Consider the following 25,266-nt stretch of genomic DNA (forward strand, 5'->3'; position numbering starts at 1 on the left):
TTTAAATCCTGAATCACAGTCTTGATTTTTCTACAGGCATGACTGAGGTGAGGTGGCTCTGTAGTTCCCTGAGCAAGGCCCCTTGCTGTAACTTCTACTGGCCATGCAGCACAGAGTGGGTGTTTGGCCTCCTACCTGAATCGCTCACATCATCGTAGGCTACCAGAAGGGTCCTGCTCATACTCCACCTGCAAACCAACCTGTTTATGCTTTCCCCCTGCCTATTTGTAATGGAACAGACTGCTTACGCTGGTTTTACACCAGCTTTCAGAAAGTCAGTAATACTTCCAAGCTTAAGCATGGGGATTGAATGCATTTGGGGAGACCCCCAGAACTCAGGGTTGGGAGCCTTTTTAAAACAAGTTTAATAGGGATGCTTCTTCCCCACACAGCAGAAGCAGCAAATAAAAGTGGAGGTGGTGGTACCAGTGGGCCGGGGGCAGTCACAGGAGCTCTGGTGATCAAAATGTGATGAATAACTCTAGGCTGTGCCTTGAATCTAATTCTAGGGACTGTGGCTGTGGACTGCAGCCACCGAGGTGAAATTCCCTGAAATTAGACGTTTATACATATGTGTATAATACAATCTTGTAAGCCATAAAGCTAAAGTTGGTCCTACTTCTTCCAAGGTGCGTTTCCCAATAATGCCTTAAATGAAGTGTCTCAAATAAGGATTTAATTTAGACTCAATAAGGAGAGTTATTGCTCCATAATGAAATAGAAAGTAGTTATTGCAAACACATTTAGCGAGGTTTAAAAGCCTCGTAATAGATATGTAGAAGCTGTGGCCTGGCTAGGAAAGTTCAGTGAATATCTTCTTAATCTTACATGGGTATTTTCTTTTTTGCTCGGTACACAATTACTATTTCATTAAATTTGTTATTAAACAGCAGCTATGGATGGGAAAATACACCTCGTTCTCCAACATTGGCTGTTATAGCCACCCCTCCAAATGGCTACCAGTAGTGTCATTTGGAGTTAAATTCAGTGCTGCTGCCCCTTCCATGGCCCATTAAATGTACAAAACTGAGGCTGATGTGAGGAACTGGAGACCTGGTAGGATCAGGTTTGGGATGCAGGGTGCTGATTTTTCATGAGCTGCTTAGGAAAGACTTATGACCTGAAATATGGTCTGAAGCAGCCTCATAGGAGCTGATTTGCTTTGGACCAGAACAGGATTACCTGTGGGGTGGTGCTCAGCTTTGAGGATCCTGTGCACCCAAGAAAAATAGAAGGGGACTTGGTTTGGGTCAGGGAGTCTTCCACAAGACCAAGGGAGCAACAGTCTTTGAGAGAGACGTGATTCCTCTCCTTGTGCTCAGCCACCTGCCCCTGGGGCTCACCACCAGTACTGTCCCCTCTCTAAACATAAATGCTGCTGCCAGAGTAGTTCTTGGGGAATCCTGCCTCCTGTTATTTGTAGAAGTTTCTAACACAGAGCTGCTTTCCCCAAGACCTCCTCCTGCCTAATAAGCATTAACCACAGCTAGACCATCCCAACCCGGGGCAAAATGAAGAGCTTGGGCCTGAAGATAGCGGGTGCAATAGAAGGTGCAGGTAGAAAGCAAAATCAATGACTTTAAGGGGAGAACTACAATCACACCCCATGCTGTCACAAGAAAGCCATGCCCCAGCTAACAGAGGAAAGAATCACACTCTCTTTCCACCAGCCAATGACTTAAATTGATCTAATGCACGAAGTCATCCTAGCTAATCCTAATTTTATAGGGTCTAATGGCCATCACTTAGCTGTGATCACACTTTACCCAGTGTGTGAAAGAGACACAGACTGAGTTAGGGTGGATGCGAAGGCAAGTGAGAGATTATCTGCTTTACAGCTGTAGAAAATGAGGCACAAAAGGGGGGGAATAAACCCGCCCTGATTGAGTAAGGCAGTCCAGCAGCACATCACAAACTGCACGAATGGATCCTGAGCAATTACAGAGATCTCTGCTCTGTATTGGTTTTAAAGATTGCTCTCCCTGTAATCTGTCTTTTAGGATCTAAATGGCCTGTGACAAAAGGCTTCTGATTAAGCACTTCTTTTGCTTTGTTACACTTCAGGGTGAAACTGGTGCTCCTGAAAATAAAATAACTGAATAAAGATGAGAAGGAGAGCTGGTTGATTGCAAACTCCCGGTGCGGGAGGCTCTTCAACATCAGGTCCACGTCGGTCCTGCCACTTCAACATCCCACAGACCACTCTGAACATGTGTCTTCTCTCACCATTCTCTGACGAATATCCAAGTATTGGGACTAATAAAACCCTGCAGTATTGTACACGTTGCACCCAAGGCACCCTCACAAGCTCATCCTGGAACAGCCAAGTTCCTTTCCAAAACTCGCTGAAGTGAGAAGCATCAGAGCAAAATGGGGCATAAAGATTTCTTCACTTTTGTCTGCTTACACCATGGTTTCTGCTTAAACAGCAGCCTAAATGATAGCAGTTTTCATCCAGAGAGAGCCTGGATTTAACTCCTTTTTAAATGCACAGGCTGTAGTACATGCAACATCACCACGCACCACGCAAAACTCTTCACTTGACACTTCACACACGTAAATTTTTTGCCTCTCAAGAGTCCCAGTGTCACATAGACTAAATTAAAGATGTCATTTTTTATTTTTTTTATTTTTTTAAAACAAGGACTGTCAGGGCAAATTATTGCTTCAAATTTATTGGAATTTTACCCACAATTCATTCTGGGTCAAATGTAACATTCTACTCAACCAGAAACAAAACATTTCTTTTATGTTTGGAGAAGCATATTAAACATCTATAAAGCATCTGAGTGTATTTCTAAACTTAGATATTTTTTTTTTCTTCTTTGAGGAAAGTTTTTCAGGTATTCTAAAACTGAACCCATTCATCAAAGCACAGAAAGCTGAAAAATTATCTGGCTGGCCTATTCCTGCAATTCAACAGAAAATGCTCACAGTGAATCTCTCCACCTTTACTATGAAATTTACACTATATTAACTAAATTAAATCTACATTATATTAAAATTATTTTTCCAGTGGAATTTTACAAAATTTAGAAGAGACCAAAAAATTATTTTTCTTTAAAAAACATCCAGTAATTAGTCTTATAGGGCAGAGGGAACAAGCAAATAAAACTGACTAAAATCAACACTAACAAACACAGCAATGTTGTTTCCACTTGGGGAAAGGGAAGATATAATCCAACAACACGGTGCACATGGTGCACATCATCTTTCCCTTTTAGCAAGCCCAGTGGTTGCTATTACATCAGCACAGACATGCTTTTCAGCCATTACAACTTGTACTGCTCCACAGACATTTAGCCCTACAGGGCACAAACAGCCTTAGCTTACAGTTCTGTTTTTGCTTTCCCGTAGGACAGGTGAGATGCTGCATCACACAAATATGGCACAAGGAAGCTGTATCTCTGCTGACCGATGTGAAAGAGGCTCTCCAGGCACATGCATGGCTGGTATGTGAGATACTCCTCTTCCTTGTGAGATGGCTATCACGCCCCATTAAATTGGAGAGGTTTGTGTGTTTTTTTGCAGATGCCATCCAGCCTGCATACAAAATAACACTGGTCAAGGTGGAAGATAACAAGCCTGCACATTTCTCATGACTGCTTTTGAGGTTTGTTGGCAAATCGGCAGTGGAGGGGAAGCAGCAGAGGGAGTTATGTCCCAGGGCCCTCTTTCCCAGCATCAGGCACAAGCACTGGGGCCAGCGAGGAGGTAAATGTCACCATGGTTTGTCACAAGGAAGAATCGGGACAAAATGCTCAGCTTGGTGAGCAACGGAAGCAAGCCATTATGCCATACATGGCAGAATTAATTAATCTTTCTAATTCTGCCACTGAACAAGAGAGTCCTGGTTCCCAAGGTCACTGAGAAGGGGAAGCTGGGTTGCAGAGCATTGCTGGTGCAATACAGTCATGTCATGATCCAGAGAAGAGGTATTTCACAGGCTGGGACAAGAATTTCTCCTTCATTTTGGAGGGAAATTTTCACAAGCCCTGGGTCCATTAGCAGTCCAAATGTACGTATGTTTTCCATGGCTCCACCCAGTTCTTATCCAGGGAGCTGAATGTGACATTTCACTACTAAAGTGGTCAGGGTCTGGACCATTTGTTTCTTCCAATTGGCTCCTGAATTCAACAGCCAGGACGGGAGGCCAGAAACATCACATTTTGCAGCAGACCAAGACCCTGTACCTGATGGGCTAAATCCTGCTCTTATTTGCTCTCTTTTGTATACATACTGATAAGGAGTAGAAATGCTCTTCAGGAATAGCAGGCAAAAGCAGGGGAATATCTGGAGAAACTCCACAGTTTTCAAGCTTGTACATTGCTGTTCTGAGGCAGAAAACAAGTGAATCTCCTCCTGGCCCCAGAGCCCTGAAGAGGTGAAAATGTCTCTACAGATGTCAGAACAACTCTCTTCCTTCAAGTCTCCAAGAGGTCTCAAAAGGCTGCTTCATTCCCTGAAACAAAAGGGCAGTTGGTACTCCTGATATTTTAGACTATAACTAGAAGATTCATTTCTTGTCTCCTTCCCAGCATCTATCCCCATGCTTTCTTTTGCAATTCCATTGTCTAATTTGCAAGAATGCACCCCATGAACACTTTTCCTTTGACCTCTGCCCCATCCCAGCCCCATCCCTCATTAGAAGCACAACGACATCCAAAGGAAGTGTCCCATGAACAGAAGTGGGAGACAGATGGAGTTTCTCATTTGGGGTGACAGGTTCTGTGGATAATGATTTCAATGAGGGAGATAAACAGCAGTAGGAAACCTGCAGGTTCAGTGGCTCAGGTCCTGTCCTGTCAGCCTTTGAGTAAACAGCAAAAGATAACCACAAAGTGACTGGGAAAAAAAAAAAACATCAAATAAAACAGGATGCATGCTTGGTTGGTAAACTCATTTCTTAAAACTTCAACAAGGTTTAAAAAGGAACACATAAATTTGGTGTATCAACAAGAATCGTTTCCAATGCTTGTGATCCAGAGGGGCCCAGTACACAGAAGAAGTGGATAATTATAATGAACTGAATTGTCCAAGTTGGGCCTGCAGAGCACATCTCATGACCCACCCTGCTCAAGGTGTCCAAATCCCTCTTGCCCTGGGAAGCTATAGCACAAACCTGTGGATGTTGCAGTCACAAGAGCCCCAGGCTGAGGCATCACAGCCCCTTGAGCCCAGCTCCACTGCAGAAAACACCTGTGGAGGGCTGACTCCTCGCTCCTTCCAGCACGTAAATGCCTTCAGCCGCATCTCTGGGGAGAAACCAAACCGTCAGCAAAGTAAATTGCTTTTTGGATTGCTTCTTGTCCCACTGTGAGAGCTTCACTTTAGGAGCTATCGTGGGAAGGGATGGCACAGTTAGGTGAAAACCCCACATCCCAGAGGCTGCTCCAGGGGCTTGGTATATTAATAAACCAATACCTTGAGGCTGATGCAGGAATGCAGGGCGGCCGCTGCTTCTTCAGGAGGCTAGTTGTCTGCTGGAGCAGTGGGAGAGAAAGACCTATTTTATACCTAGATAATAATAATAATAATAATAATAATAATAAAGGGAGACAAATAAATAAATAAATAAAGAGTGCTTGATAAATGCATTATTAGCTGTAGTGGGAGCAATTACAGGAAGAATGGGAAGTGACAGCTGCAGGCCCCAGATAGCCAAGGCACAAAAGGGGAGTTTTAGACAAATGTCCTCCAGATAATGGGTTTGCTTCTTGTCTAGTTTGGGGGAGGGAGCTGGCAGATATGGGAGGCATTAACAGGCTGTGCCACACGTCGGGAACAGAGATGCTGCCGTACCAACTCTCTGCAGGCATAATTTAGCTTTTTTTTTCCCCAGTGCATCTGACTTCATATTTGTTTAAAGCAATGTGTCTTCCACTGTCTTCACCCCCTCTGCAGTGAGCTATTCCCATAATGAGAGGGAAAAGAAGGCCCTGGAGTTAGCTGTTTTAAAAGTTTATCCATTTTCAGGACTGGAAAATTTGATGATAAGATTGTGAGGTGACCTCTGGAAATGGGGTCACAGCCTGTGAGAGCATCTGTGCTGGGGTGCAGCGGAAAGTTGATCACAGTAACCCCGCTGAGACAGTCTAGAGACTGCTATCTGGAGGAAGAGGTGCCTTCTTCCAGATATCTCTGGAAGGCTAAGACACAGAGACAAAGCAGCTCAATGGGGATCATTCTGCTCTAGACATTGCACCAGATATTCAAGCCAGGGTGGTTGTGAGCTCACTAAACAAGCTCTTTCCTCCTTACTGCTCCCACCAAGGATGGAAAAAGAAAAGCAAATCACTGTCATTTTTTCCTTCTGGCCAGCTCTATCCAGGGCCCATAAGTCTGCGATTCGGAGTCCTACCCTTTCATGTGAGGCACACACCTTTTGTTGCTTTAACCCACGGCGCTTTTCTGGTCACACAATAATGAAAGAATTCTGCCATTTCAGGAGCATTGGAAAACGCAGGTGATGGAAGGCAGAGGGAGCATGACTCCCCTGTACAGCAATGTGCTCCACAATAACAGCACGAGAACCAGCTGCAATTTGGTGGGGATGGTGACACAGAGGTCAGACAAGCTGTATTGTAATTTGCGTCCAGGAAAATGCAACCAGACATGACCAGGCAACAAAGGCTCACTATTCCAGTTATTACAAACAAAGAGCATGCAGCGGGAAATCATAGAGGCCTCTCTACAAGACCCCTGTGCCTTCAGCTTAGCTCCCTCTCAGCCTAATTACGTGGCCTTGTTTGCATTAGTTATTGTCTATGGGCTCTCCCATGTCCCCTTCTCACTGAGTGTCACTCGGAGCCATTAACACAAATTGCACAACCATACTAGGGATTCCCCTAGGGCACACATAAACTTTCCACACCAAATACGATCAGTCCAGCCTGAGGCAGCACCCAGGAGGGGAGATTTCAGCTTAAATGGTTAGAAGTTCGAAAAGTTGTAAGCAACAGAAAGTGGGGGTCTAATAATAGGAAGTGTTAGGCAGCCTTAATAGAAAGCACATTACCAGGCTTGTGCTCTGCATATAATGTATCTTCTCCAAGTTAATTGCTCATCAGTTCAGTACATAAACAAAGACTGATGCTGTGACTGTGCAAGCGGCAGGGCTCATTCCCCAGTGAGCTTCTTGCTGCTAAAAGAAAGGCTTGCTCCAAACACCACGTCCTACCTGCCCATGATAGCAAAGCGCCTGGGAGATCAGCTGCCTACAAACCCAGGAGGTCCTCCTGGACCTAAGGAGCTGGGGCTCTGTCACCCTGTGAAGGCTGCTCTCTGTCCTGCTGCCGACAAACGTGTCCAGATGAAGTAGGGTTACTGTGATGCCTCCTCATCTTAAATGCATTCCCTTCCTCACCCCCAAGAAGGCTTACAGGCAGCTTTTTGTTTAATTTCAGCTCCTGCCTGGTGTTCTGGAAACCTGACAGATTTGCTTTTCCAAAAGAAGATACCTACAGGCACTGGGACAGAACTCCTGGCCCTTTTAGTACCGAGTTACATGAGCAAGGAGGCAGCGGAGGGCAGGGAGCTTTGTGGGGTTTGGATGTGCCCAAGGGACAGGGAGCAAAGTCAGCAGTTTCTCTGCCTATGTGTAGGAATATGGATAGGTCTAAAGCTGGATGTGCTCTGAGGCAAGAGCAGCCAGGAGGCAGGATGGGTATGGATTGGATGGTGATCCAACAGGGCTGTGAGGGGGTCATAGAAGTTACTGACAAGAGCAGGAACCTGATGTTCACCAAACAGGGACAGCGAGGTCATGATTTGCAACTAGCCTCAATGAGTCTCACAGTCTGCACCAAGCCTGTGGACACCACATAGCACTAAAGGCTGAATTTGGATGGCTTGGTAAACATCGTATTAGCATCCCAGTCTGTCTCTGCTGGAAAAGAGCTCCTTAACGCTTGGCTTGGAAACACTTTCTGAAGCATCCGTAAGAGTTATCCACAAGAAATGCCTGAAATCTGGGATTCCCAATCGCATGAATGACTGGTCTCACCTGGAATCATACGGCAGGAGGCGTAATGAAGTGCTGGTCTCTGGCAGCAAATAGGTCTAGACAGATCGCCGACTGCTTCTAAACAGCAGAGAACGAATGGCCAGAGGTGAAAATTGTCTGCTCTTGGGAGTCCGCTGTTTGCAATCATCTCAGTGCCCAAGAAGGTAGCATAAGTTATCCCATGGCAAAAGATATTCTAATTTGCCTTTGGCTCAGCCTGCAAGACTGTAATCAGTGCTGCTAATCTTTAATAAAAGGGGTTCACAGGAGTCTTTGTTTATAATGACATGGTGGGTGATAGCTCTTTCTTGTTATAATCCCCTCTCAGAAAGCATCTGATGGGGAAAATGTCTCCCCTGACAGTTTGCTTAAATTTTCATTTGCCAAAACGCTGAATAAACTTCTTGTTTGTCTAATGGAACTAGAAAGAATTGTGACACTTTTATTGTTTGTTTACTTCCTCACTAGGGCACCAGCTAAATTGAAGATGTCATCACACAGCACTGAGTATCAAGCTTCTTAATTTAACTGATTGGTTTGCAAACAAGGGTCTCCAAAGCACCACTGAGCCACACAGGCTTTGCGGTGACCACAGACGGAAAAAACATCAATGAACTACAGGCAGGAGAAGCAATGCACTAGGGAGGTAATCCCAGAAAAGCTGCTGCTTTTACAAGGTATTGCACAGAAGCACTGGTCAAACGTCGTCTGTAAAAGCAGCAGAGAGAAGACAAAGAGAGCAATACATTTTCCTATAAATCCTACATAATTAGCAGCTGCTACTGGATTAATGCTAGCACTAATTCTGAAGGGGGAGGGGGGGCGATTTCTTGCCTGAATTCCCTCTATTATTCACTCTTTTTATTCCCTTACTACCAGGAGGAGAGTTACTCTGGCTTTACACCACACCAAGCGAGGACGGACTGCAGCATTCAGGATGCAGACAGAGGAGCAGTCCCCCATGGATCGGTGAGATTTTCAGACAGATCAAATGTTGAGCTTCAGGTAATTGGCAGAGATCCTTTAATGTCTGAGTTTAACACTCACCTACTAGAAGAGAACACAATTAGGCAATGAGATGTGGAAGAGTCTGAAGTGCCAGGTATAATAATTCAGCTGTAGTAGGCTGTTCAGCAGAAAGCTGAAGGCTGAGAGCTGTCAATTACACCAGGGGTGAATTAATACAACCAAATTCATGCACTGAAGCATCTTATTATTGCTATGATCACATTTTATTATGAAGCAGTTTGGGTGAGGTTATTTTTTTTTAATTTATTTATCTATGTTAATTTTGTACAGAGGCAAATAAGTTATGAGTTGGGAATTGTATTAATTTCACTGCTTGGAAATATTTTAATAGCCGATTAGGTCGCTTGTTAGTTGTGTGTTTTTTTTTTCCTTTCTTTCTTTCTTCTTTTTCTGCTCATTATGAAATTAGTGTTATGTACAACAAGCACCATGGGGTAGCAAAGCATAACCCCTCTTGGTCCCCATCCTACACAAAATTTACTAGTAACCCTCCAAACTCAACTTCCATACTGACATTTCCTTACCTCCCCCATGTACATTGGAAGGGCTGGACTCTCTAGGGCAAACAGAAAAGGATTTCACAGTCCAGAGGGAAATCTCTCCATCCTCCCCAAGACAAATAAACTATATTACTGAAAGCGCGAGGAAGCTCAGCAATCAGAATTTAGGATCTAAGAAAATTGTGACTTGGCCACATCCTGCAAATAATGTCACATACAGAGGGCATGGCTGCGCTGCACCATCCCAGCCTGCTGCAAGCAGTGCTGCTTTTGGGGAACCAGACAGGTTGGGGGGAACCATGCAGTTAAGGGAAGGCACTCACGTGTCTTCTGCTTCCAGGGTAAGGTATCTAACCTGGCTGAAAGTCAACAATGTTTAAAGACCAGCTGCCCTGAGATGATACCAAGAGAGGCGTTGCCCATCCCATCCCAAGAAACAGAGATGGCTGGGTATTTGCCACTTTTACACCTTGGACTGAAAGTCTCAGGCAGTCTGGAGACATTAATTAGTTCTTTATATTGAAAGAACAGGGTTCTAAGGTTTTCCTCCTCCGCTTGCATAGCATGGGCGAGATGAGATTTGTGGTCCCACCCATGCAGGAGCACCTGGGGTTAGAGCAGCAGGGTGCTCACCTCGAGGGCTTGGGCACAGCCAAGAAGGGGAAGATTGGCTGAGGAGAGCTGGGATATGGCAGATAAAAGTCTCATGCATACGTAGCCCAAATCTAAATGAAAACATGCTGAGTTTACGTGGGATTTGGGTTGAACTGGTTTGGGGACAGGCAGAGGGCAGGAAGATGGGATGTGGGCAGATCTGGGCATGGCAAGAGGTAGAAAAGAGTGGGAGAGAAAAGCATTTAAGTGCCCCAAAGTGAGAGACAGGGCCACTCCATTGCCTCAGCCACTGATATTTCTGCACAAGCTCAGGGAATCCAGCTGCTAACATCAGAAGCTCAGAAACTTGGAGGAATCCTACAGTAACATTTTTCTTTGGCTTAATTACCGAAATAGACAAATTGGAAATTGGCCCATCATGAAGATAAATAGCAATAAAAAAAAATGCAGTTGAGAAAACTGTTCCTTCTAAATTATAATTAACCACCCACCGGCAGCTACCTGGCAGAGGTGAGAGGGGAGGCTGCGAGCAGCCCCTCGGCTCGGCCGGCAGCGCTTCCCGTGATGCTCCTCGTTACTGCACCTCCGGGGCACTTAATGCCCCATTTTGCTTTCAGTGCAATTATAAAAGGCCACTTACATTTGCCACCCCCCTTCTTTGTCTCCCCACCCCAAGATCTCTAATAGTCTAAATTATCAGCAAATTGCCTATTTGATAAGGGCAAGCCATTTTGCATTGAGAGCTGAACTATTTCCCACTTCTGGGGGATAATATTAGGCAAATAACAAGCATCATTCTTTTGACATGTACAATTATTTGCCAAGTGTATGTTTGAATAGCCTGCTCCTTTGTGTGACAGGGTCCGTTCCCCATTAGCATACTTGACAGATGAATATGCTGGGTCCTTGTGGAAAACCTGGCAGTAACCATGGTGATTGGGAGACAATGTTTTGAGTGAGGGATGTATTATCAATTTCAACTGGAAGTAAAAAAGTGTATCGCTAACGAGCTGATCTGCAATCCAGGAGAAATACATTGTTCCCAGGTAATTAAGCCAATCTTGGTACCAGTTTTAAACTCACATAAATTAGAGGCAGAGGTATCTACCTATTTTGTTGCTTCTCTGTTTCCCGATGGAGGTTTTTCTCCTTGATTTTTAATTAAAGTTCTCTGTGAAAGAACTGAAATGTGATTTTCTTTGTGCTAAGAAGTTCTGGGGGCAAAGTAGATAGCCAGGACAGTCCCTGTCTTTGGGTGTATCAGGGAGGGGTGAGCGGCTGGCCTTGCTAAACGAGGCTCCCAGGGCAGTTTCTCTCTCTTGTCCACCACCTTTTGGGTTACCCTGGCTTTATTCTGAGCTTTCTCTTTGGAACTGTGGAAGGAGACGTTGCCCTCATATCCAGAGAAAGCAGGCAGCTAAGCAGTGACTTGTGGACGTCTCTTCTGACCTTGCTGAACCTTGCACTTAATGTCCAGGCTCTGCTAGCTCCTGGGCATGTCACAGCTGCCCCCACTTAGAGGAAGGTGCAGCCTGAATCCAGGAGAGCCCCACTGATTGCCTCCACTGGCTGCTCCCTGAATAAAATGATGCCCCTCCTACACCCAGTGGGGCAAACCCCAACCTTGCAGGGCCAAGGAGAGAGGGAAGAAGAGAGGTGAGCATTTCTATTTGCTGAGCAGAGGGGGAATGCCTCTTGTCCCCACCTTGGGAAGGTGATTTCATGTCCAGAGGAGCTCTGATGTTTACACTGGGTCCCAGCCCCTCCTGTGTGCACAGATTTCCTGGTCAGGGTCCTGTGGGAAGAGGCAGACAGACACCACCACCCACTCAGGGCTACCTGGTGCATCGAAAGAGACAGCTCTGGATGCAGCACTGAATCCATCACAGGGAGGAGAGACGTCCTTATGCCTTCATTTGATTAGAGAGGCTGCTCACATGCCTTTCCCCCTTGGGAAAGACAGACTAAATAACCTCTGCATAGCAATGCTTTGCCTCGAATCTTGCCCATTTAAATCTATACAGAATAGGTGAACAGCATCTCCATTTTGTCCTGGTAGTTATTTTCCATCAGCTCTGCCTGGGGATAGATGGACACAAGACCCAGGCAGGGAGCAACAAGACCAGTGTTTTCCTCATGCTCTGCTAAGAGAACTGAGCGACCTGTTTGAAACTCCTGCCCAGTCCCTCCATGGACCCCTTGAATCTCTGTAACACATAACCTCACTTTACTGAAAAAAAGTAGATTACAGAGACAAGGTTACTATTAGCAGTATGATTAGCAACATATTCTCTACAGTCCTTCATTAGCAGGAATGTCCCTGCCTTTTTAGACTCAAATTTGCCCTCATTTTCCACACACCTGGTGCTCTCTTGCTTTTACTATTGTAAAATATTGACATGGAAAAAGCTGAATCAGGAACCTGAGGTCAGAGAAGGTGATTTGCACTGGAGTAATGAATCCTACTGCCTCCCAGAGTTCCCTTTCTTGCTTTTTCCTTGTTCCTGGTTCTTTTTCAGGCAAATGTTTGATTTATTTTCCCCCCCTCCACCCCCAGCCTCTGTTCCCTCCATTCTCCCTGTTTTGGACTTTGGCAGGTTGAGAGCTACAATTAGAGCCAGTGTTTATGGTGCTGGCCATATGGCTCGCGATGCAAAACAGCAGCTGCATGGGAATCTCGAGAGGAGCCCTCCCCAAGGTCACGGTGCAGAAGGGAGCGCGTGCCCACCCAGGTGGGACACAGGAGCCTGCCACCACTTGATCTATGACCACGCACGTACTGATCGAGCACCTCTGATGCAAACTAATGCCAGAGCAGCTGCAAAGCACCAATCGTGTCGCAAAAACATCCACTTTGCAGAGCATCAGGGACATGGGAACGTCAGCGGCTTCTGCCTCCTTCCAGAGACCAGCTGCAAGTTCCTGAAAACAAGGAGGGAGATGAGCCAAAGTCACCCAGAAGCTTACAGTGCCTTAAATGCAAGCTCTAGGTCAGCACTGGGATGAAGATTTCCCTTTCACTGGGGGGTCGTCTAGAGGGATTTTGTCTGGGTACCACTCATGGAGAGCCACGTGAGGTAGGGGCTCTCACAGCAGCAAACATCTTGCTGTCCCGAATCAGGGCACTTTCTGCCCATTCTGTTTCTGCAGTGACCCTCCCCTTTCCATCCCAAAGATATGTGAAAACATGACCACCACTGTGGCCCCTCGTCTGATTGATAGTCTTAGCTGTGTCATCCACGAACACAAGGTAAAAAATCCCATTACTGCAATCACAAATGCATTACACCCATATCTAAAGAGCAGAGATTCATTCCAGATTAGGTAGATTTTTTTTTTCTTAAGGAGGGATAGTGTTTAAATCACAATTTTTCTATAGAAATAGCCATGTAAAAAGCAACCTGAGCATCTTCTGCACCCAGATGCCTTTCAGGAAACCTACACCAAACTAGCCAAGCTGGGATTTCCTTCGGCTCTCTTGTGACATTACCAGATACGCTTTTAAAGATGTCACATGCATAAAAGAGCAAGTATGTGACCTGACTGAAGCAGGCATTTCCCAGGCTGTTTATCACCCTCCAATAAATGAATGAGAGCATTTGATGCTTACAGGCTCTAACCAGCCCAGAAGGTCACTCTCTGGGACTGCGCCAACTGCCCTGTTCTTCCCAGAGAGCAGAAAAGTACATGTCCCAGAGTCTGACACACGGGCCAGTGAGCTGCTCATCATCATGCAGGAAGCCAGCGAGCTCTCCATATCACATCACAGAGCCCATCTCTGAAATGCACCCGTTGCTGCACTTCCAGGATGTCCCCATTTAACAGTGTGGCAACACCACACAGCAGTGTGGGGACTGAGGAAGGCTACTTGCCTGTCTGAAGCCACTGAAAGAAGTTAGTCCAATGCTTGTCTTTCTGCAGGACACAGCCCCCCAGCCCTTGCCAGTCTGACCGGGACCTCAGGCTTTAAATCTCACCCAAAAAACATTAGGCAAGATCTTGTCTGCCTGTGTTAAGGATTGCTCCCTTAAACCAAATCTGTATGTGAAGGTGTTGGAGAGGTTTCCCTGCTGAGCACTCCAATCCCAAAGTTGTTATCTATAGTACCATGTTCAGTCTCCATATGGTGCTCACAAAGAGTAAAAGAAATGGGTAGAGGATGGTACATATACAATGTCTCATAATATTATGCAAAAGGTTTTATCAATGGGTCTTCAGAAGATTAAAATAGGTGAAAGGAGGCTGAATCTGCAAAAATTAAAGTAAGTTATAGAAATGTTAGGTGAGAGAGCATGGAGGAAGAAAATACTATTTTGCATTACCTTGTGATGCCCCAATGTCCAGTCACAAAAATAAACAAATAAAACAGGTTCTGGATGGTGGCTAAAAGTGAAGAGAAAGGCAGAGGAGCTGGTGGGGCAGAGGTCTTTTCTGGGATCAGACATTCCCTCACATGTAGACAGAATGCTTAAACAGTGGACATCTTCCTGTGAGTCTTTAACAACCCCTAATTTAGGTTTTACACTATGTATTGCTATGTACATGGCTGCAGAGAGCAATTGAAACCATCTTAATGAGGTACTTGGGCTCCTTATATAGCCCATGAAGAGAGCTGGTGACTGACAAACAGCTGAGAAAGCCTGGGAGCTATCAGAGCTGCTCTGTAGAAAACACAAAGCACAGCATAGCATGAACTTTTTCCCTTCAGGCAGGAAATAATTGCCTGCCTTCCCAAACCAGGGCACTTCTGTGCCTATGTGTCAGTGGATAGAGAAGTTCTGGGCTAAGCGAAGCAGAAAATAGGAATTAAACATCTCCAAGGTTTGTCAGCACAAGGATGGAGGTTTTCTGGATTGCTCCCTAGGGTGCAAACACCCCTCACACTTTGCTGGCCAACCTCACCCATAGCTGGCTCTGCAACAGTTTGTTAGTGAGAAAACCCAAATCAGGTAGTGAATTCAAGGTCTTGGGGCCAGAATTGCTTGGGACCTCACTGTTACCTGCATCCCCCTGCTCTGAGAGTGACAAACTGGGAGATGAGGGGAAGAAATGACCAACCTGATTTACAACTGTGATAACTGTACCTGGTCAAGGTGCCTACCTGGCTGTGTCCCTCAGTGGAGATGCTATTTTGGACCTTTCCACATGTCCCCCTATGAGGCAGGGGCTCAGGTCTGCAAGGCACCGAGCCAGAGTCACGTCCCATCCCACAACACAGGTTTCTCTGGGCTGCAGCAGCTAACCGTTTCCAGAGAGCTCCAGAGTGAGTGTTACTATTAGACATAGACCTACAGACACATTAAAACATAATGAAGTGTCTTAATCACCCTTTACAAGCTAAATTTATCACAGGGAACCCTATAAAATGAAAGTGAAAGAGCAATTCCGCAACCACCCTTACCCAAGATAGATAGAGAGATATTATTTGTTGTTAATGAATGGCAAATTCATTGCTGTCTCATCCCCATGAATGAAATATGTGGGGATGCAGAGAGAGGGCTCCGGGCTGCACAGAGGACATTTTGCAATCAGCTCACGGCACCTATTTAAACTGCCTGGAAGCTCGGTTACGCTGATGCTCTAATGCCCAGACGCAGGCGTGCCTGCCTCAAAATCCTCTGCTAACCAGGGGCTCGGCAGCTTCCTGGCCCCTCCAGACTTGATTGCCTCAATCAGCAGGATTTTCCTTCACAGAGCCTGGGGGTAGAGGGCAATGATTTCTGCAGCTTCTTTAATGAAGCCAAGACATCTCAGCCTAAGTGATATCTTTCCCTGTGTAATTAAGTATTTGGCAGTGGCTAACTATCTGGGGTAAGTACCCCCAGGTACACAGCGCCTGCAGCACCAGGGGTACAGTGATAGGAGGCACTGCAATGCTGCTGTCCCCGAGTGGGTACATCCCCACCAGCCCTTCTGGCCTTTCTTCTCCTGGCTCCTCTCCCCAGCAGGATCCCTCACACCCCAGCAAACCCCAGCCCAGCCTTCAACACTGCCCTGAAGAGCATGGCTGTGATGAAAAGACCAAGAGGCTGAGGATGGCTGTGGCCTTAATGACAGCGAGGCCTTGTGCTGTGAATGCAGACAAACCCGCAGGCCAAGCAGAAGGACTTTCAGATCCACCTGAAGCCTCCAAAGGCTTTGGGGCTGAGGGAGCACCCAGATATCTCTTAAGCTGAGCAGAAGCCCTTGCCACCAACTCTCACCAAAGGCATGTCCTTCCCTGCTCCTCGATCCCTTGCAGCACACACACACAACATGTTACACCGCAGCTTGCCCCGCACGAGGCCAGGCATCCCTGATCAGCTCCAGTGAGACACCAGAGAGCAGGCAATCCTGCCTCCCTTCATGCCATCATCCCTGCCTCTGCAGCACCCAGCCTTTCCCCAAGAACTGCTGTGTTTGGCCATGAGCCACAGCCCTTGGTGCTTCTCTACATGCAGGGGGAGTAAGTTTAAACAATTGGCTTTCAAGCCAAGACCCACCAACCTTGCAGTCTCCACTTCCCATCTTGTGTGTGCCCTTTCTGTGTGCTCTTCTACTTCTTTGGTCACAAACTTAAACCGATGTGCTCTAAAATACCAAATCTCTTCTCTTTGTCTGCTCTAGCCCTGGCCAATGCAAAGGTGAGCTGTTCTTCACAGGGCTAATTTCTACACAAAGCAGCGGGGGCAGGATGCACTCTCAAAGGGTAAGTGTTTTAGGACTGTTCCAATGGGCATTTTAGGAAGGCTCAAAGCACAGCTGGAAAGGTCCAGCTCCCTGCTTTACTACTGATTCACTGCAGGAGCATGGATAAATAAATCATTTCACCTCTTTCTGCCCCCATATAAAAAGAACTGATGATGCCTTTCCTTTGTCAAGCACCATGAGATCTCAGGGTAAAACACACTCAGAGTTTTATTAATTTTTCTTTGTGGCTCTTGTTATTAGGGCCATCCGTGTGGTCATGCACCTTTGAAGTAAATATCAGCAGGAAATAGAAAAAGAGAGCTCCCTACCATCCAGGGATCAGACAGTCCCATCGATTGCAAACACACAGCCTCATTTAAATGAGTGGGTGCTGTGCACACACAGCAGCTGGGATGTTCTGCTCCCAGCACAGCTCAGCTGTATGTCCTGAGCAACCTCCTGGACGCACGTCCAATCAAAGTGACAGTGTGGGAAAAAATCCTTCTTTCTACATTTGCAGTTCTGCCATCATCAAAAGGCATAGCATGACCTTCCTGCCAGCAGACGCTGGCTAAGCAGTGTGTTTTCCTTGAGGGTCTCATATATCGTCCTCTTCCGAAACATGGCCGCGGCAGGTAACTGTTTGTTAGGCTGTGTGCTGTGCACCTACTGGAAGATTGTACAAATACAGCGTCTTCATGTCCTTGAAGAGCATATAAATAAATAGGCTCTTACCTTGACTGCAGGCTGCAGCGTTAGTCAACACTCAAGCAGTTCATTTGTAAATTTGTACACAATGGAATCCAAGACACTTGAAAAAGCAGCAGAATGTACCTTTTTTGTGTGCAAGTGGATTTAGTGCTTGAGCAAACTGCCAGACTAATAGGCGAGGAGACCGAGGGTTCATATTTACCCACGGCGACACGGCTCAGGCAGCCGTGGTGCTCATGCTCCCTCCTTTCCCATCCCAACAATGCCTCCAGAGCCTCTCAGGGGGGTGGAGGGACGTGGGCAGCCCTCTCCACTCAGAAGCTGGTTATATTGCAACGTGACTATGTCCATCCCTGGGACACAATTCTTCACTGGGCCTTGCAACCTGAGGAATGGCAGGACCAGGTCCATCCTGTGTCCCCTTCCTACCTCCCTCCTTCAGCTTGGCTTCTGAACAGAAAAAACTTACTGTCTGTTTTGTCAGTTCTTGGTACTCAGCAGATCTGAAAAGCAGGTCCAAGACAGTGCATGGGAACTGGATGTCAAAATGCAACATTTCTCTGCTGATTGCTTGTTTTTTATGCATTGTGGTTATAATTTTTTTTTTTTTTTTCCCTAGCTCTTATTAGCCTTATAGTTGAATGACAATTTAATCTTCATCAACCGTCTCCACTCTACCATTTCAGTAATTTATATAATCTATGGTCTTGCCACTTTGAGTTATTTAATTTTATACAGGATTTTGGAAAGATGTTTGTCCTGCGCGATGTACCTTGTTATCCTGCAATGTATTTCTCTGCTGTGATTTCTGGCAGTCTTGTTGTACAGGAAGGCAAGGGACAAACAAAGAAAGGCCTTTGCCTTGTCATCCATGTGAAGCAAGCCCAGACGGATTGGTCTTGTGTAGTGAGCTATCATCTCTCGACTCAGCTTCACTGTGTGGGATCCTGTGTTATTGCTGAGGACCAAGGACAGGCTCTGCGCAGATGCCTCTGAAGGAAGAATTAAAAACCATCACACGCTTAGTGAGGCTAAATGAGTATTCAAATTGGCTAATAAAAAAGTAATGAGGAATGCCTGCAGCCCTGAGCCACCTAAAGAAAATCAACAAATGCCAGCTACAATGCAAACACTTTCCACGGTAGGCAGTGGGGATTTCAAAACAAGGCAGGGGAGGGCTTGTGGGGACAACAGAGGGAAACGACAGCAGCTGCTGGAGGAAGCACAGGGGAAAATCATGAGGGAAATTTTCACTAAAGGCAAAGACACAGCCGCTCTGGGGAGCTCACAGACAAAACAGGGCACAGAGCCAGACTGCAGCCTCATCCTCCCCAGGGCAGCCCCAGGAAAACCTCACCTGGGTATTGTACAGTCTCCTTGGGAACTGAGCAATGTCCTGCCAAGGACATCTTCAGGTTGGGATTCAGGTTCTCCAAAGTCACCCCCAGGCTGCTGGGGAGATGCTCGGCCACTGTGCATGGTTTCACAAATCATAGGGACATGCACCCACTGCATCACTGTGATCCTATAGCATGGCCCAGTTTGGGATGCTTCTGCTGGGGCTCATCATCCCTAGGAATCAGGGGATTTGGCCCACATGAGGCTCCCTTCCAGGGAACAACTCTCCCTACCTTTCAGATTTCATCTCTGGTGTTTCCTGTCTCCTTCCATAGATGGTGAGAGCTTCAATTCCACATTGGATGCTGAAATACATAAAGCTGGTGAAATGTGTGCTACTCGAGGGAAAACATCGCTGTGCACAGCGCTGGAATAGTCTGCTGAGCCTCCACCTCCCTCGGCCATCCCGGTGGGATGAAGGAGAGGAGGAGGCAGCGGCAGATAGGTGTCTCTCAGGAGTGTGTGAAGAGAACTATATTAGCGATTGTGAAACGCTGAGGTACCCTAGGGACCATATAAGTATCTATGACAAGACAGAAAGAATAATTAGCTCGACAGCTGTGGGTACCGATCACGAGCATTTTTTAACAGTATCCTGTCATGTTTTGGTCTATTACTACAGTCCAATGAGGTATGATGCCATTTTTCCTGCTGATGGCTTCCCTTCCAGGAAGCATCGATGTGCACATACCTTTCAGTAGGTATCTTGAGGGCCCATGGCACATTCTGTCCCTCATTTAAAACTCAAGGCACCTTTTAAAAAATGACAAGCCAAAGAACTTGAGCCTAACAGACCGGTGGGAATAAAGACTGACTCTGCGGGTGCCACAGTGTTAGAGTGTAAATGAGCTCAGAAACAGGCCAAGCAAGCTTTAAAATGCATACTTAAGTGGGTAACGAGATTTCCTGGCCTTCCAGGCTCAAAATCTTTCCCTCAGCAGGTTCTCTTATGTTATTTATCTCTTCTGCACAAGAACAGTGGCTTAGAAGAGCAGCTGAACTTCAGAATGTGAAAGAACAAGGGTGAAAAAGTTGAACAATGTGTCAGCTCCAGAGCCCCCGGAGATAAAACTGGGGTGAAAGTTTCCAGACTTGTGCTTGCATGTTCCCTACACACCTCTGTAATACTCTCCAGAACAATACCCTCCTCCTCACAAGAAGCTTTGAGAGCCAGTCCAGTAAAGGAGAGACAAGCAACATTGGCTTTTGTAACACAGACAGGAATGACAAAAAAAAAAAAAAAAAAAAAAAAAAAAAAAAAAAAGGAGTATGAAATAAGAAAATCCTGGAGGAGAGCCAGGGAGTGTGTTTTCCAGAAATATATAATCTGTAATTGGGCTAATTCTGATGTATTTGTGTCTCCGATTCTTTGTTTCCCTGTTGTCTGTATAACTCTTGATTGGAACATTCGATGTTGCTTTTGTGAGTTCCTAAATCCAATCCTCTCTGATGATGTACATGAATGTGCATCTGATGGATGTTTTCCAGCACCTTTTTGTTGCCTCAATTAGGGGATAATGAACAAGAATTGTTCCTATTTGTAAAACATCTCCTGCTATTTCCTGCTTCCCAATTGGTTGGACAATGTGTCTTAATTAAACACAAAGCCTTGCAACATCATTCAGGGGAGAGAGACCAAGATTGCAAAGAGAGGAAGAAAAGGAGGAGAAAGGGAGAGGTGAGGGGATTTTGTACTTTTGGTGACTTCCCTGAGGAGGCATATTTGATTTGTTGCAGTGATGGTCACACCTTGTAGTTTTCTCTGTCTGATTCTGGGGGAATGGATAAGGACAACGGAGCAATCTCCATTCAGATCCACAACTCTATAGAATACCAAAATCAATGCCTCAGGGAATAAGAAATGAGATGCAGAGCCTTTCATTTTTAGTCACCAGACAAAATCCAGTCCATCTCCCAAGGTGCAAAGGGAAATAACCATCATCAGATGCCTGCTAGGTCCTGTGTAACATAAGCTTGCAGACAGCACATAAGTAAGTAAAATAAAATAAAATAAAATAAAATAAAATAAAATAAAATAAAATAAAATAAAGGATAACACACTATGTGTGTCCCAGCAGAGATATGCAGGAAAGATGAGGTTACAAATTTTTACTAACCTCATCATTTCGGGTTGATATATACCTGGGTGGGGGTGAAGCTGTCTTTGCAGTGCCTCTGCTGCTGTGTGAAAGGAGAGCGGGCATGCCATGCCATCTTTCACCAGCACGCAGTTCATTTGATTATATGATTTTCAGCTCAAATCCATCCAGATCTGCAGAAAAGCATATACCATGAAATTTCGTGTTTTAGCCCAATTAAGATCGTTATGGAGTGCCATTTATTCTGCCTACAAAAAAGCAGCCTTGGCCTGATCTTTAGCCTCTAAGAGTGCCGCCACCCAACCAAACACGTCTGTTTCATCCCCTCTGTTTAAACCCCAGGGTGGGTTTCTGCTCGGCTTGTGCTCCTCTGAGGCCAGGTCCGTGGCTGCTCGCCCTGCCACACGTGCTGTCTCCAGTGAACAGCGAGGTGTGACACTTGTGGGCAGGCTTGGGCTGTGCACCGCCATCGGATCCCATTCCCAGCTCATACTTGCAGCCTCTGCCAAATTCTCTCATCCACAAAGGACGAGGGGCAACCGCAGGAAATCCTCACCCTGCCCGGGTAGCCTGGCCCCTGCTTTAAGTAGAGCCATATGTTTAATGCTTAACACACGATGCTGTCAGTGGAGGAAGGCGATAGGAGTCTTTGGAGCCTGTGTTACACATGCAAATATCATCTGTGAAAGGCGGCTCTGTCTCCCTTAACACTGCTTGTAATCCTGATGTCATCCTCTTCACTCACACGGTGTTTATTTTGTCACTGTGCATCTCAGCACAAGACTAAAACCATGCGGGGCAGCAGTGCTGTGCATGTGTCCCGAAGCCAAATCTTCATCCCCACAGAATACACGTGTTTAAATATAGAAATTGGGAGGCATGACAGAAAGATGAGGGAATTGCATCTGGTCTTTGTCATCTTCATGTAACTCTGCAGTGGCATCTGTGAGTTGAGAGCAGCTCCAGCTGAAATAACTGGCCAACCCTTCCTGTCTGCTGGGATATCCTGGGCAAACCCATGCCCCGAGCTGTGCTGTTTCTTTAGATTTGCTCCAAGGAAGCTGGGAGCTAAACTTGGATCTGTGCAGCAAAAATATTTCTTTAGCTCTAGTGTACCTAATCCATCTGTAGCTGAGAATGAGGAGGCACTGGGAGAGGTTAAACTCCATGACTTAGTGTGGATAAAAGAAGGCGTGTTAACCCATCTGGATCCTGACACATTTTTTGGTACACAAAATAAAGAGTAGGAGCATAAGCATCTCCCATTACTCTGCCTCAAAGCCACGATCTGCAAGCACCTTGCCAGATAAGAAAGAGCAGATGAATTTCCATGGTCCCCTCAAAGCCCCAGCTTCTCTGAAGCTGCCAGTGAAAGGATGGGCCACTTTGTTCTCTCTGTTGATACCATGTAAAATGTGCTTAGGTGCTCTAGAGATGGAAGCTCCTGTAACAAGGAGATAAGCTCGAGGTACTGGCAGCTCTGGTGATAGGGATGGGGATGTTTGAGTGCTGGACACAATACTGAGGCTCTCAGGAAGACATCAAATGGGCTGATAAGGATATTCCCCATCCATGTGGAGCTGAGACCCAGTGGCCAGACTTTTATCTTTCCCCCAGATGGGCTCCTCACTCTCCTTTGTGAGAGAAAAAAAAAAAAAAAAAAAACTTTGTGCTTAGACTAAGGAAAATAAAAGGAGCCAAACATACCCAGGATGCTGCTTCCTCAGGAGGGGCCATGCCAGCTCTGCGCTCTTTCCCCATATCCCCCCCCCTTTCCTTCTTAACACCCCATCTTCTCCTGGCTCCTCCTCTCCTGTCCCTGTTCTCCTGCCTGTGCTTTGCCTCAAGAGTCAACAAAGCCAGTGACTTCCTACGCAGGAGCACAGATGCTGAGTGCACAGGAGGTGCCATAGGGTTCTTCCTTTTTTTCCACTGTAACTTAAAAAAAAATATATAAAAAATCTGCTAGCCACTCAATAATTAATGCTTCTGAGCACTGATTCAGCATGTCAGGAAGAGAATTTTGCACTCTTATTGTAGTCTTTTGTAATTGAATCTTATGCTGTTATATTAGTGTGGCCCCAGGTGAGTATGCAATAGCTGAGGGGGGAAAAAAAGGTAAGATAAAGGAATTACAATAGAGCCAAGCTAATGTGAGAACAAGGCAATGTCTTCTGTGCCTCAAGGTGTTAAGTTAATCTCTGATAAGTTATTAACTTATTAATGGGCTGAGAAGGGATGAACTACTTTTCATCCAAAGTCCCAAGTGCTCCTCATCTGCTTCCACATACTTCTCCTTGTCAACCAATTCTCCTTCAGTGCTGCTCTCCGCTGCTTTGCCTTCCTTCCTCCGTGTATCCTGTTTCAGCCGAAATGAACTCCGCTCAGAAGAGCTCCATGGAGCCATCAGATCGTGCTCAAAGCCTGGGGCGTGGGGACTGCAGAAAAGATTCAGGGGCAGAAATCGAGAGGATGAAAGCTAAAGAAGGCATTACAGAAGTTTCTAATTAATATTTCCTTCTGTTGTTGACTGATCACTGATGTGGAAAAGCAAAGAGAAAGGCAAGAGGTCCTCACATTGAACAAAAGGACTCAGAGTCACATGCACGCATCCCAGCTCTGTGTCAGCACTGTGTTCATGGGGAATATTTCCACACTTGAAGACTGATGTATGATTCATTATCTGGGACAGTGACATTTGCCAGCACTTCTTCTGAGGTCTTCTTTGCAGTTCTCACTGATACCAGTTTCTCCAAAATAACTGAGCAGCAATTTAAAGCTGATGACATGAAAGAAAATTCTAAAAATTCCAGGGAGAAGTTTCTGCTGAGGAAGGAGGGGCAGGAGTCAACCTTTTGGGGAAGTGGGGTTCATATCTATGTCAGCTACTTATACGCTTGTTGTTGCAGGGACCTCTTGGGAATTAAGATCTGGTCCCAGCTCACCCTCAGGGGATTCACATCAGGGTCAGTACAGCAACACAGCAGGCTTCTGACATCATGGCTGGACCAGAACCCTGCAACACCCTGCTAGAGCATGACATTTTTTCTGCAGTGTTAAAAGCAATCTGTGCTTTCGATCTTCCCTTCCAAGCTCAGACTCTGGTGCTGAGGTTGCAGGAAGCAGATAAAAAGGATAAAGAGCATTATAATCCGCAGAAGATGATGAACCTGATAATTCTTCCATGCACAAAAACAGTGACCTTTCAGCTGGCAAAAGGCATTGGCCATCACATGCCTTAGCACAAGGCAGGAGGGGGATGGAAAGCAACCATCAGCCAACTTTGGAAAAACACCCAAGGGATCTTCATTGAATCAGCTGAGGCTTCAGCCCAAATCTCTCCGTTTGCTCAGAGACAGGTTGGCATCTCTGTCTGTGCTGCTGCTGCTGCACGGGGTAGAAAGCTCACTAGAGCATGAAAGAGATTGTGATAAAGATACACTGACTGCCATCCTCCTTCCACTGGAAACAGGCTCAGCTTTCATATCCAGATGACATCTCAAACACCAGCACCAGAGAAGGGGGAGGGAGGGAGCTGCTCTTTCTTTGCCCTTTCTGTTTTTGATATTGTGATTATTATTTGCAATTATTTATCATTAGGGTGGCTTCTCAGGTATATAAACAGAAGCAGAAGCAGTCCCATTTCCCTCCCCTGCTTCAGTGCACATACCTCTTTCGTGCTGCACCCAAGCTGGTTGAATTGTTCATGAGATAAAAGCCTTTGTAGAAGATTCCCCTGCATTCCCATTTTGTGAGCTATTCCCATGCCAGTTCTGCTTTCCAGCAATATCAGCTGTGCATATAAATTCTCAGGCTCATCTGCATGAATCCTCTTCTGCCAGACGGCTGCTTGAAAGCATTCCCTGAGACCACGTGCCGTTTGCTCTGTGGAGGCTGGCTGGCACCCATGGTCCCTGGGATGCTGCTGCCCTGCCAGGACGCAATGCACTTGTCACTGTGATGGGGAAGGGGTAAAACACCTTAGGACAGTTCATATGCAAGCTTTTCTGGTCTTTGCCAGGTGACAGCCATTTCAAGATGGTCTTTCTGTCAGCTTAAGTTCATAATTCATGCCAGCTGCAGGGTGCCATAGGAAACATTACCGAAATACTTTCTGTGTCACGAAGCAGTTATACTCAAAAAAGCAAAACTGGGTCTTACAGGCATCCAGCCAGCAAGAAGAAATGACCCACAGAAAACCAGGTCAAAATCTGCACTCTGTCCCAGATTCCTTATGAAA

At 45.9% G+C, this 25,266-nt stretch overlaps 1 long non-coding RNA gene across 5 annotated transcripts; it reads right to left on the minus strand.

The window, feature by feature from the left end:
- Nucleotides 1-2,656: 2,656 nt before the first annotated feature.
- Nucleotides 2,657-10,769, minus strand: LOC106018823 (uncharacterized). Of its 5 annotated transcripts, none has more exons than XR_005269204.2 (4): nt 10,651-10,769; nt 5,425-5,483; nt 5,123-5,255; nt 2,657-4,462 (listed from the first exon to the last, which is right to left on the minus strand). It is a non-coding gene; the product is annotated as an uncharacterized lncRNA (long non-coding RNA). The 5 variants fall into 5 exon arrangements; XR_001193213.5 differs by having other exon boundaries at nt 5,425-5,517; nt 10,651-10,756; XR_003500341.3 differs by having other exon boundaries at nt 10,641-10,755.
- Nucleotides 10,770-25,266: the final 14,497 nt, after the last annotated feature.

This window comes from Anas platyrhynchos, chromosome 13 (assembly GCF_047663525.1).
Source record: "Anas platyrhynchos isolate ZD024472 breed Pekin duck chromosome 13, IASCAAS_PekinDuck_T2T, whole genome shotgun sequence".
NCBI lineage: Eukaryota > Metazoa > Chordata > Aves > Anseriformes > Anatidae > Anas > Anas platyrhynchos.